This window comes from Vicugna pacos, chromosome 8 (genome assembly GCF_048564905.1).
Source record: "Vicugna pacos chromosome 8, VicPac4, whole genome shotgun sequence".
Classification (NCBI taxonomy): Eukaryota; Metazoa; Chordata; class Mammalia; order Artiodactyla; family Camelidae; genus Vicugna; species Vicugna pacos.
In genome coordinates this window covers 59,178,944-59,189,222 of record NC_132994.1, presented here as the reverse complement: position 1 = coordinate 59,189,222, position 10,279 = coordinate 59,178,944, and the positions used below count along the sequence as shown (strand labels likewise).

Sequence of the window (10,279 nt, the reverse complement as noted above, 5' to 3'; positions counted from 1 at the left end):
ATATCTGTGTGTGTGTATATATATTTTTTTCCCATTATAGGTTATTACAAGATATTGAATGTTGTTCCTTGTGCTATACAGTAGGACCTTGATGTTTATCTGTTTTATATGTAGTAGTTTGTATCTGCTAATCCCATGGGTTTTATATGTATATGTCCAGCTGTCTGCCTAGATATTTCTACCTGAATGTTTCTAAAGCTCCTCCAACCTAGTTGGGTCTAAAACCAAAGAGACTCTGTGTGTCATGACTTGCACTACAGTGCTTTCATCCTACCTGTGGGCCAGGTGTTTGCTGAGGGCAGAGAGCACATTTGTGTCACTTCTGGAGCAGCACAGTGCCTGGTGTGAGGTAGGCACTTAGTAAATGATTGTTGACTATGTTAACAGATGGCAGGAACAGCAAATTATAGATACTAAAATAAGAAGCAAAATTTTTATTTCACCAGGCAGAAAAGCTTGTAAGTGGTTAGATATGAAAAAGATACTTTCTTGTAGTTTCATAGAGAATGAATCCATCAGCTTTGTTGATTAGATGTAGCTCTTAGGACTTGGGAAGAGAAGCCTATGTTTCCTTACTAGACTCATGGTTGACCCGGTGCTTGCGGTTGGTTTGAATGGAGAATTATTCATAGAGTCCTGGTAGCAGGTGCCGTTTTTTTGAGTGGCTTTTCCAGCAATTTCAAAAAGCATCTCAGTGGACAGAGCAGAGCTCAGCTATCTGCTGGGAGAACATTTAGGTGTAATTGTTTCCTCAATGTACTTCCTCTCCACTGACTCTCCATTCCAAAATGGGGCTCTGTGGGTCAGGATATGGGCACGATATGTAGGCTTCTGTTTACTTAGGCAGAAAGCAGTGAAAAAAAAAATGATGATTTAATTTACAAAGTGATGGCCCCTGCTCCATCCTCCCCTCCCTGCCCCCTGTGTACACACAGATAAGATTGTCCATCTGGGTGTGCTAGTCGCGCTCGTTTAAAATCATCTCTAACTTTACTAGTATTAAGTTTACCATTTGGTACGAGTAGCTTCGTTACGTTGCATTGAAGGAATATTAGAAAAAGTTTGTTCTTGGAATCTGTATGTGGTTGGGAACAGCTTCTAACTGAATGGAATAGGTATTAATGGATTAATCCATGTTAATTTTAAAGATAAGAGGTCTTAGCAGTGAAGACTCACCTCTGACCATCCCGTATTTAAGATTAAGTTCTCTGCACTGTGATAGTGGACCACTGCAGAATTATGTTATGTAACCATTTCCCTTTTGGCATTCATAAAAACAAGAAACAGGTTTCCAGAGGTCATCCCACATGGAGCAACAATTTTAAATACATGAATAAAAATTCCGTTTGGCTTTTTAAATACTTCACATAGATTTGTAGTTTTGTTGTATTTTGTAGTCTTTTACTGGTCTGGTAGTCTCTTATGAGGAACAACAACAAAACATCCTGTTTTTATAACATTCAGCACAAATCCCAGTGGAATTATTACAGAAATAGCAAAGGTTCTTCCTATATCAGTTAACAGATTTTTTTTAATTCCATTATTTAATGTTTCTCTTCAAAATCTTAGAAGTGTAACTAAAACAAGATTGATTTGTGTCCTCAGGCTCTGAAGTCCTGCTAAGTGTTAATTGTCCAGAGTTTTTATATAGGGTTTGAAGAAAAACGGAGAAAATGTAGGGCCTGACCCAGTACCATCGTGACGGCGACCATTTTAAACTGCAAATATTTGTAAAACTCTTTTTCGTCCTTTTTTTTTTTCCTTTTCCATTTCATGGTTCCATCCTTTAGAAATTCCACAGGATTCCCTTAAGTGTTTGCTTAAGTTAAAATAATTTAAAATTGAATAGAGGAGATATTTTTAAAGGGTTGTAATATGGCTCTAGGACTGGTGAAAGAGCCAGCATGATGATTCAGAAGCTGAAAATAGCTCTCCATTTTATGCAATCAAGTAAAACTCTGTACCCTGGCCTTCCCCACACCGGATTAGCAAGGAGTTGGGAGTTATTCCGCCCCCAGCATGCCACTGCGGGTGACACGCTGGGCTGTGACAAGCTACAGCCTCGATGGAGCTTGTGCTGCTGGGAGGGTGACCCCGATGTGCAGGGTGGATTCGAGCTGAGTGACCTCATCTCATGTTCATTTCCTCTGAAAGGAAAACCCACAAGGCCTTCTGTGTTCTAAGGAGCGTTTGTGCAAGTGCGGGTTCTCGTGATGGTGCCCAGTCATTCCAACAGCCTGCGTGCGCCATGTTTCCCTGCGATGCTTGCTGCCTTGAAGGGGCGGTAGTCGTTCACAGCGTTTATCCTGGTCCTTAGGAATCACACTTTAAGACTATGGGAGGGACAGTTGATTAATTTTTCTTTCACTCTCTTACAGATGTTTTTTCCCTTACTTTGTTTTCTGTATGTTTTTTAATGCCAAAAGCTGTAAAATAAAGTGAGGCGGATGGAAGCTAATTCCTGAACTAATTCCATCTCTGTTGAGCAAGTAGGGTAAACTTTTCCTGGTAGAACCTCCTAGGTGCGAGAGCTGAGTCATCTTTGTGACTGAATTCCATGCCTCACCTTAAGTTCTTGTTTCTCAAAAGAAGACTATGCTGTGTCCTGTCAAATAAATGTAACCGTCAGGTTCTAATTAACTTGCAGGGCTTCTCTAATTAAACAGAATTGATGGGAAATATCTTGGAGGGTATTAGCAATGGATCAGTGATGTTTGCATTTAAATGATCTTAATTACCCCTTGGACTTAATGTCCTATTAAGATGGACGGGAGAATGTCACATCTCACTTAGCCCTATTGTTTTGGACAGTGGCTGCGAGCTGAAAAGGACCAGAGTGCATTAACTTGCATTGTGGTGTCTGCTTTTGCAGACAGAAGGTTTGGGAATGTATATTCTTTTCTTTCTTTTTTTTCTTCAAAGGAAATTAAATCACAGCCCTGACAGGAGAGGGTGAAATCTCTGAGCAGACCTCCCCAGTGCTTGGAATTCACAGACTCTACCCTGTCCCAGTTTGCTATTATCCTAAGGCAACACACTCCCCTGCCGCTCTTTGCGTCTTTGGCTGCTCGCCAGCCTCCCAGGGCCTCTGGCTTTGATGTGAGGAGCAGGCTGTCCTCGGGCCAGGCTGTTGTTGCTGCCCTGGCCTGGGCTTCACTCACCCAGAATGCCAGCAGGGATGTCCTGTCTCGCAGTATATGTTACGGCAGCCCAAGTCATCATCAGAGGCTTCTAACACTCCTGAGGCAGAGGGAGCTGCCTCGGTGAGGCCACAAGTGTCCGCCCCCAGCTGCTCGGCCCGGCTATGCTGGCTTTTGGTACCTGTCCCCCGGGGAGGGCCTGTCCGCCTGGGGGAAGACACCAGCTCTGCCAGGTCGGCTGTAAGTCTGCAGGGCCTCCTTGGCAGGGCTCCGGAGAGCCGACCCGACGAGTTGAACAGCTTCCTCTGGGGACTTTGCATCGCCCTTCATTTGATCTAGGCCTGGCAGCCTGGTTAGTGAGGACATCAGTTCTGGCTCGCGAAGTCTCTCTCAACTGAACCTCTCTCCCCCGTGGTTCCAGGCTTGTAGTTAGAAGCCCATGCTGTTGTAAATTTAACTCTTGAAACTTCTGGTAGTATCTTTGGGTGATTCTAAAAGTAGGTGGACACGTAAACACAGAGGATTATAATGAGAGATAGCAGGGAAGAAGAAAATGGGGCTATGTCTTATAAGTAACTGAAAGGCCAGTTTAGATGACATGGTGCCTTGTACTGGATCTTCATAGATTAGTAATAGCTTCTCCCACAGAGGGGTGGAGGGGAGTGGCGGGTGGTTCTCGCTTCTATTCTAGTAAAATCCATTCCCCAGATACACCTTTTCACCAGCCATTATTTGTTTATTTGTGTTAAATTTTATAATGTTCCGAGTTTTGTTTGTTTGTTTTCACAAAGTAAGTTATTTTCCTAATGAGAACATGTTACATTTTTGGCAACCAAGTAGGAAAAAGATGATTAGCTCTTTGTTGCAGTAGATGGGGAGGGCAGCCTGCATGGTCCCATGACCTAGTTAGGGGAGGACACCTGAAAGGATTCAAAAAAGAAAGAGGAAGAAACTTGGAGAAGATAAATTTCACAGTCTTATTAGGGCATGCCCGTTTGCCTTCTGTTTAGCATTCTGCACCCATTCATGGGTAACGGTGAATTTAGCAGTCTCATATTAATCTCTTTCTCTTGTCATTAATGAGTGTCTGCCTGTGTGTATTAGGTTGGCGGAGTAGGTAACGCCACTGGTGCATCCTGAATACCAAGGCCTTATTTAGCATAGCTATAGGAATGTATGCATCTTATCATGTTCAAGTTTAGGGACTTTGAAATTGCAGTTTTGCAGTAATCCATTATCTAAATTCCATCTTCCAGCAAGCACAGAGAACTTTCGCAGAACATAGAACATAGAAGGGAAGGTTAAACCATAGTCATGGCATTGAACTTTCATGTGAAGTGTAATATTTGCAAGTAGACCACATGTCATTTCTTGTTCACAATGAAGCGACAAGGTTGGTAGTGCCAAGGATGGAATGGGAGCTCAGTGAGAGTGTTCACCTGACCTGGAAATGCTAAAATGTACTGTTACCCTCTCAAATGCTTCCTTCCCTCCTGCAGCTTACAGGTACCCACCTACCCCCATAATTTTCTTTTGTAAGACAAGTTTAGACTTTGAATTTTCATGTTTATATTGACCCTGGCCACCCTCTGTTCCCTTTCTGTTGACCCCGTTGGGTCCAACCTACTGTGAGTTGATGGGAAAAGCTCTCCAAGGAGATTTGAAAAAACAAAAACCTAAGATATAATTCATTAACAATTTCATTCTGTTTCTGGATGTGTGCTTTCTTCCCATTGTCAGCCAGTGTGAGCGGAAAGGGAAGATAGTGCCGGAGCCAGGGGTGTTGTGTGGGTATGTGCCACCCAAAAGTATTTTCTAGGAGATAGAAGTGTTTATTTTCATAATAAAAGTAGAATTCAAACACTCTAACAGAAGATTATTAATTCTATTGTAGTGAAATGTTGTATCCTAATGCTGTTAAATTTATTAATCATTAAAGACATAGGTTAATCAAAGGCATATATGACATAAATATATACATAAAAAAGGCGACTTTGTGCTACCAGGCTGAAACCTATTAAATGTCATTATTAACACTGGATGTTGCCAGTGGAGAAAATTTGATTAAGACTGAGGGAAGACTGCCCATTGCTTTACTGTTCTGAGACACCATTATAATTTTCAAATCGACAAATTTTAAACAAGGTCAGAAGTTCCTTTCACCTGGTCAAAAGTGAATTCTGGTTAAAATTTCTGATAATATCTACAGCCGCAAAGCAGGTGACTGTAGAATTTTTCATTGGAATTCTAGGCACTCACTCCCTTCCAGAATGGTCTTTTCTGGCCCCCTGCCCTTTCTCTTTCCACATCCCCACAACCCGGGGCCTGACCATGTCCAACCTGCTCTTTGAAGCTCCTTGCCACTATTCTAGCCCTGACTAAATTCTGCCTGTTTTCAATTCCTGTTATTCTTAGAATCACTACTGCGTATTTTAGCATTTAGCACTTAATTAAAAAAAATCACTTTTTATGGGTTGGCTCAGGGCTAATCGTATGTATTTTATTATCTCCTCTAACTAGTGCCCAGTGTTAGGTACCTTGCAAACATTTTCGGTTGGTTGGATATTATTTCTGCTGTCTGGCAGGCAGCAAACCATTGTTACAGACTAAAGTCTTGCTTCTCCAAGTATGGCCCTCACACCGGTGAGGAAACATCACCGGGGAACTTCAACAAGTTGGACCCCACCCAGACCTATAGAATCAGATTCTACATTTGAACAGTCTCCCCTGGTGACTTATATGCAGGTTGAAGTTTTCATTGCACTATTGAGAAAGACTCACTTCCTGGGAGGGGTAGAGACCCCATGAACCTTCAGTGAACTTTCCTTTTCTGCCAGTGTTGTATTTAGGTATCTGGTTGTAGCAGACTGGAAACTGCCCACTCTTACTATAACAATGAGGTTGTGTATTTGATCTTTACAGAAAAACTGTGCCATTTAAAAGTGGCCTGAGGGCTCTGTTTAAGTATTTAGGATTGTATTTATATCGTGATCCAAATCATTAAAATCCCTTTAAGTGGCTTCCTTTAAAATTCTCAAACTGAGGAGCAAAAAGTATGATTTCCTTTTCCTTAGTTACTTTTTTTTTTGCACTTGAAGTGCTTACACCCACTCAGCTTGCTATTTTGAACTCTGGGAAAGAAAATTTGTGGGCATCTTGCAGTCTTTCAGGAAACAAGGCTCAGATTAAATATTTGCCACATTTTCTACGTGTTTCTTTCTTCAGGAAAGTGGAGAAGCTCATCATTCATGCTTTCACTCAATTTGACACAAAGTGTGACTTTCGAAGTGTGGATGGAAAAGAGCTTCTGTCCTTATTTGCCAATGTTCACACAGATATTCCTGGCTTTCCCCGCCGCCTCCAACCCCGGTCCTTCTGTTTGTCCTTCTCTTCCCTTCAACAGAGTGTCTGCAGTTCGTCACACACCGCATAGATTTCATAAATACCAGATTTTTTTTTTAGACTACCTAGGTTTGTTAAATCAAGATATGGATTTAATTATCAGGTACAACAAGGTGTAGGCTATTCTCTGTCAAGTTTAAGTTTAAAGTATTTTGTTGACTTTTAAGTCATTTACATTTTCCTGTTGGTTTTTCTCTCTTTGAATCCAAACCCATTTCACAGATAGCAGAAATAAGAGACTTTGGTCAAGACAGAGGGAAAAGAGGAAGGTATTAGGTTAACCTCAGCCACTCAGCCTGTTTTAAATGAACTCGGGGCTTCGTCTTGTACGTGTACAAAGAAAATAAAGCAGTTGCCGGGGAGGCTATTATTTTGTGATGGTTGTGTCATTTACATATAGCTTAATTTTATTTTTGTTGAGGCAATTAAGATAGGACTTAAAATACTTGTCTTCTGTTTAATCAGTGTTCGCCTACATGTACAGGATATTACTCAGGGGACCGTGTGAGGAATTAACACAGTTTAGTAGCTGGACTTGAGAATGAAGTATTCCTAAGCAAGGGAAACGGAAGTGACGAAAGACAGAGGGAGGAGACTTGTAGACTGTAAATGCTTATCGAATATAAAAGTTAAAATGTAATAGATGTAGAGGTGCTTTATAATATACTGTTTTTTTTAAACATGGGCAAACAAAATATTGAAAAGATGCTTAATTTGTGATTCAACACAATTCTTTTCAAACCTCTGATGAGAATTGTTTGGATATGGCTGAATATGGAGGGTAGAAAATACACAATCAAATAATATAATCTGAGAAAAATAGATGAGAATTTCTCATGTATATATGTGCACACAAGGAAATATCAAGGAATATTTAAAAATAAAAGATTAGGGAGTAGAATCTAGGCCTGCTATGGACTCAGACATACTATAAAACAGTAACAGTCATTAAAACCTCCTAACATGTACAAGTTCTTGTGATAATGCACATGAAGACTATGTAACACAATGCCAATCACAAAACATTTGCTAGCTCTGAATAAACATCCCATTTTAAATATGTAGATCAGGGGAACCCAGAAGTGGACCTGTAATAATACAATATATGCATAAAACATAATGTAGCAAGCTTAGTACATAGTATTATAGAAGACACGGATTTGTCAAAAATCTTTGAGTATGTACTTCACACTAAGAATCCAAATACACACTAGATATATAAACTGGTTAGTATCTAAAAATAAACTTACAGAACAATTTGTAGAAATTTTAATATATATCATATTAAAAGGCCATTGAAATTCATTACAAAAATTAGGACCTAAATGTAAAAATTTTGTATTAAAGATGAAACACAATAAAATTATCTCAAAATAGAAGACTAATTATGATCACCATTAAAATGAAACAACAACCCTGAAATACCAATTTATATTAAATAAACCACCAAACAAATTTAATCACGTACAATGGTGAGGACGTTTGGTAAAAGTAGAATGCTCATATGTTGCTGGTGGCTTTACAGATGATTTCAATCTCTTGACGTTAATATGGCTATAAATATGGAGTCAATAAAATATTCATACCCTTTGATTTCATAATTGCATTTTTGTTAATACTTTAAGGAAAAAATATGTTTCTAGTGTTAAAAATAAATGAGAAGGTCTGAAATACTCCCACATATGGGAATGATTACAGAAATGACTAAGTAAGCATATTAACTCTGTGGAATATTATGTGGCTGGTAAAAACAAGAACTTTGTGAACTACATGCAAATAGAGAATGTGTTTATGAAATATTAAATGAAAAATAAAATAAATAATTATACTTGTGTTACAAGAGCATCTGTGTGAAAATATGTTACATGGGGGCAAATAAATACTAGATTAGAATTTTTAAAGATGAATGAAACTAATTGTTCCAGTGGTGGGATTAAGGGTGTTTCTCTGGTTAAAAATGTCTTCAATGGTGTTATGCATTTATAAGGAAACATATTTATGACTAAGTAATGCAACTGTACTAACTCTGGCCATCAGGGCACTACTTTCTAAATGTTATTTTGGAGCTCTGCCAAAATATGCCAAGATGTCTTGGGTGTGTAACTATCTTAAGGTATTCTCAGTCTCCTTATTCTCCTTAGCCAGTTTTTTTACTAAGTTTGCAAAGAAGTGATTTGGCTGCAATTGTGGTCAAGAGGGTGGCGTGGCATCCATGGTATTTGTGGATCTGTCCTCACTCACTTTGCACCCATTTTGTTCCCCTCCTAAACTGAGAAGCATCTTTAACGTCGCTGGTGCTCAATAAATAAACTCCTGCTAAATATTGTTGAACTTTTGCCCACGGGAGGCAAAGAAGCTCTGTGACGTAAAAGGGAAAATGGTGAACGAGTAATCAGGAAACCTGCCTTCTGGCTGAGTGACCTTGGGCAGGTGACTGTGACCCTCTGGGCCTCATTCTCACCCTCAATAAAAGGAGGGTGCTCCATGACCACTAAGCATAGTCCAGGGCTATAAAGACGTCACAGTTCACAAGCTGACTCCAGGCTGCCGGTGACTACCTTAAGTGGCAGTTTTCAGTGCTCCTGGAAGAGCTCATTTCCTGTGTTCACTGTTGCGAGAGTATGGACAGCTAACGTGTTCCTGGGGAGTGGCCTGCTCAACTTAGAGAGCATGGTTCCTGACCATGCCATTCAGCCAGAGAGAGTCACTCCAGTGCCGCACTGTAGGTACCTGGGTTTATTATACAAAAATGACTGAAATAGACCCGTTGGTGACCAGCATGATCAAATATTAGTTAATGATAAATTACTCCATTGTTTAGACCATGTAACTGAGTGAAATACAAAGTTCAGATGTCTTCAGATTTTCTGATGGAGTCAAAATACCCCTGACTGAGGTGCATTTTTTGGTCTGGTTTTTTTTCCTTTTTCCTAATGTGGTGAGGCAGTCAATCAAAACAAATGGAAGGCAAGGAGGTGTAGACTCAAATCCTTTCATCAGGTTATAAAATTAGTTTAGGTACGCACTCCTGGGTGGCATAGGAGTTATAGGGATCCAACGATCATATCTCAGGTGTTACTCGCTTCTAAGGAAATGAACGTTTCTAAGGAATGTGGTATTGTTGTTTGTACACATGAGGCTCGCTTGTTATTTGGGAAACAGATCTGTATCTTCTGTGCCAATTAGGGGCAGTCATTTAACTGAATCATCCATACAGGTGACTAATATATTTTGTACTTACTGCTTTTGAAGTTTGGTAGGAGGTGCCCACACCAGCTGAAATATTCCTAAGTAATTTGACATTGCTGACCACTCAGATAACCATAGTTTGATTGAAATTAGAGCATACTTGCTATAGGTTGAAAACCTAAATAAGATACTGGCTTAATGCTAATTACAAAATGGTGTTAAGAAACGAGGTAAGAACTACATAATTTAAGAAAGCAGTACTTTACCTAAAAAATGAACAAAGACAGAAAGGAGGATGGTAGAGCTAGACTTTTGTATAAGTTAGTTTCACATTGTACACAGAAAAATCAGTGAGAAAGGGATTCTTAAGAATCTTCCAGTCATTCTGCATCATGGTGGCAGGCGCCCTAGCTCTTTCTTGGAAAGTGACTAACTCAACCAGTCTGCCAGCACAGAACCATGATGTGAGGCTCCAGGGATGATAGTAAGCTAGCTACCAAACAGTATTTGAAAGCACCTTTGTAACTGTTTCAGAAAAGGCCTAGAAA

At 39.9% G+C, this 10,279-nt stretch overlaps 1 protein-coding gene and 1 long non-coding RNA gene across 8 annotated transcripts in view; one reads left to right on the top strand and one right to left on the bottom strand.

Moving 5' to 3' along the window:
- HIVEP2 (HIVEP zinc finger 2) overlaps positions 1-10,279 on the top strand; it is a 176,847-nt gene that overhangs the window by 87,140 nt on the left and 79,428 nt on the right. The gene's annotated exons all lie outside the window — the stretch shown is intronic.
- LOC140697746 (uncharacterized) overlaps positions 420-10,279 on the bottom strand; it is a 34,491-nt gene continuing 24,631 nt past the window's right edge. The window contains exon 4 of the long non-coding RNA XR_012075058.1: positions 420-838. This is a non-coding gene — a long non-coding RNA (uncharacterized lncRNA). The remainder of the gene's footprint in view (positions 839-10,279) is intronic.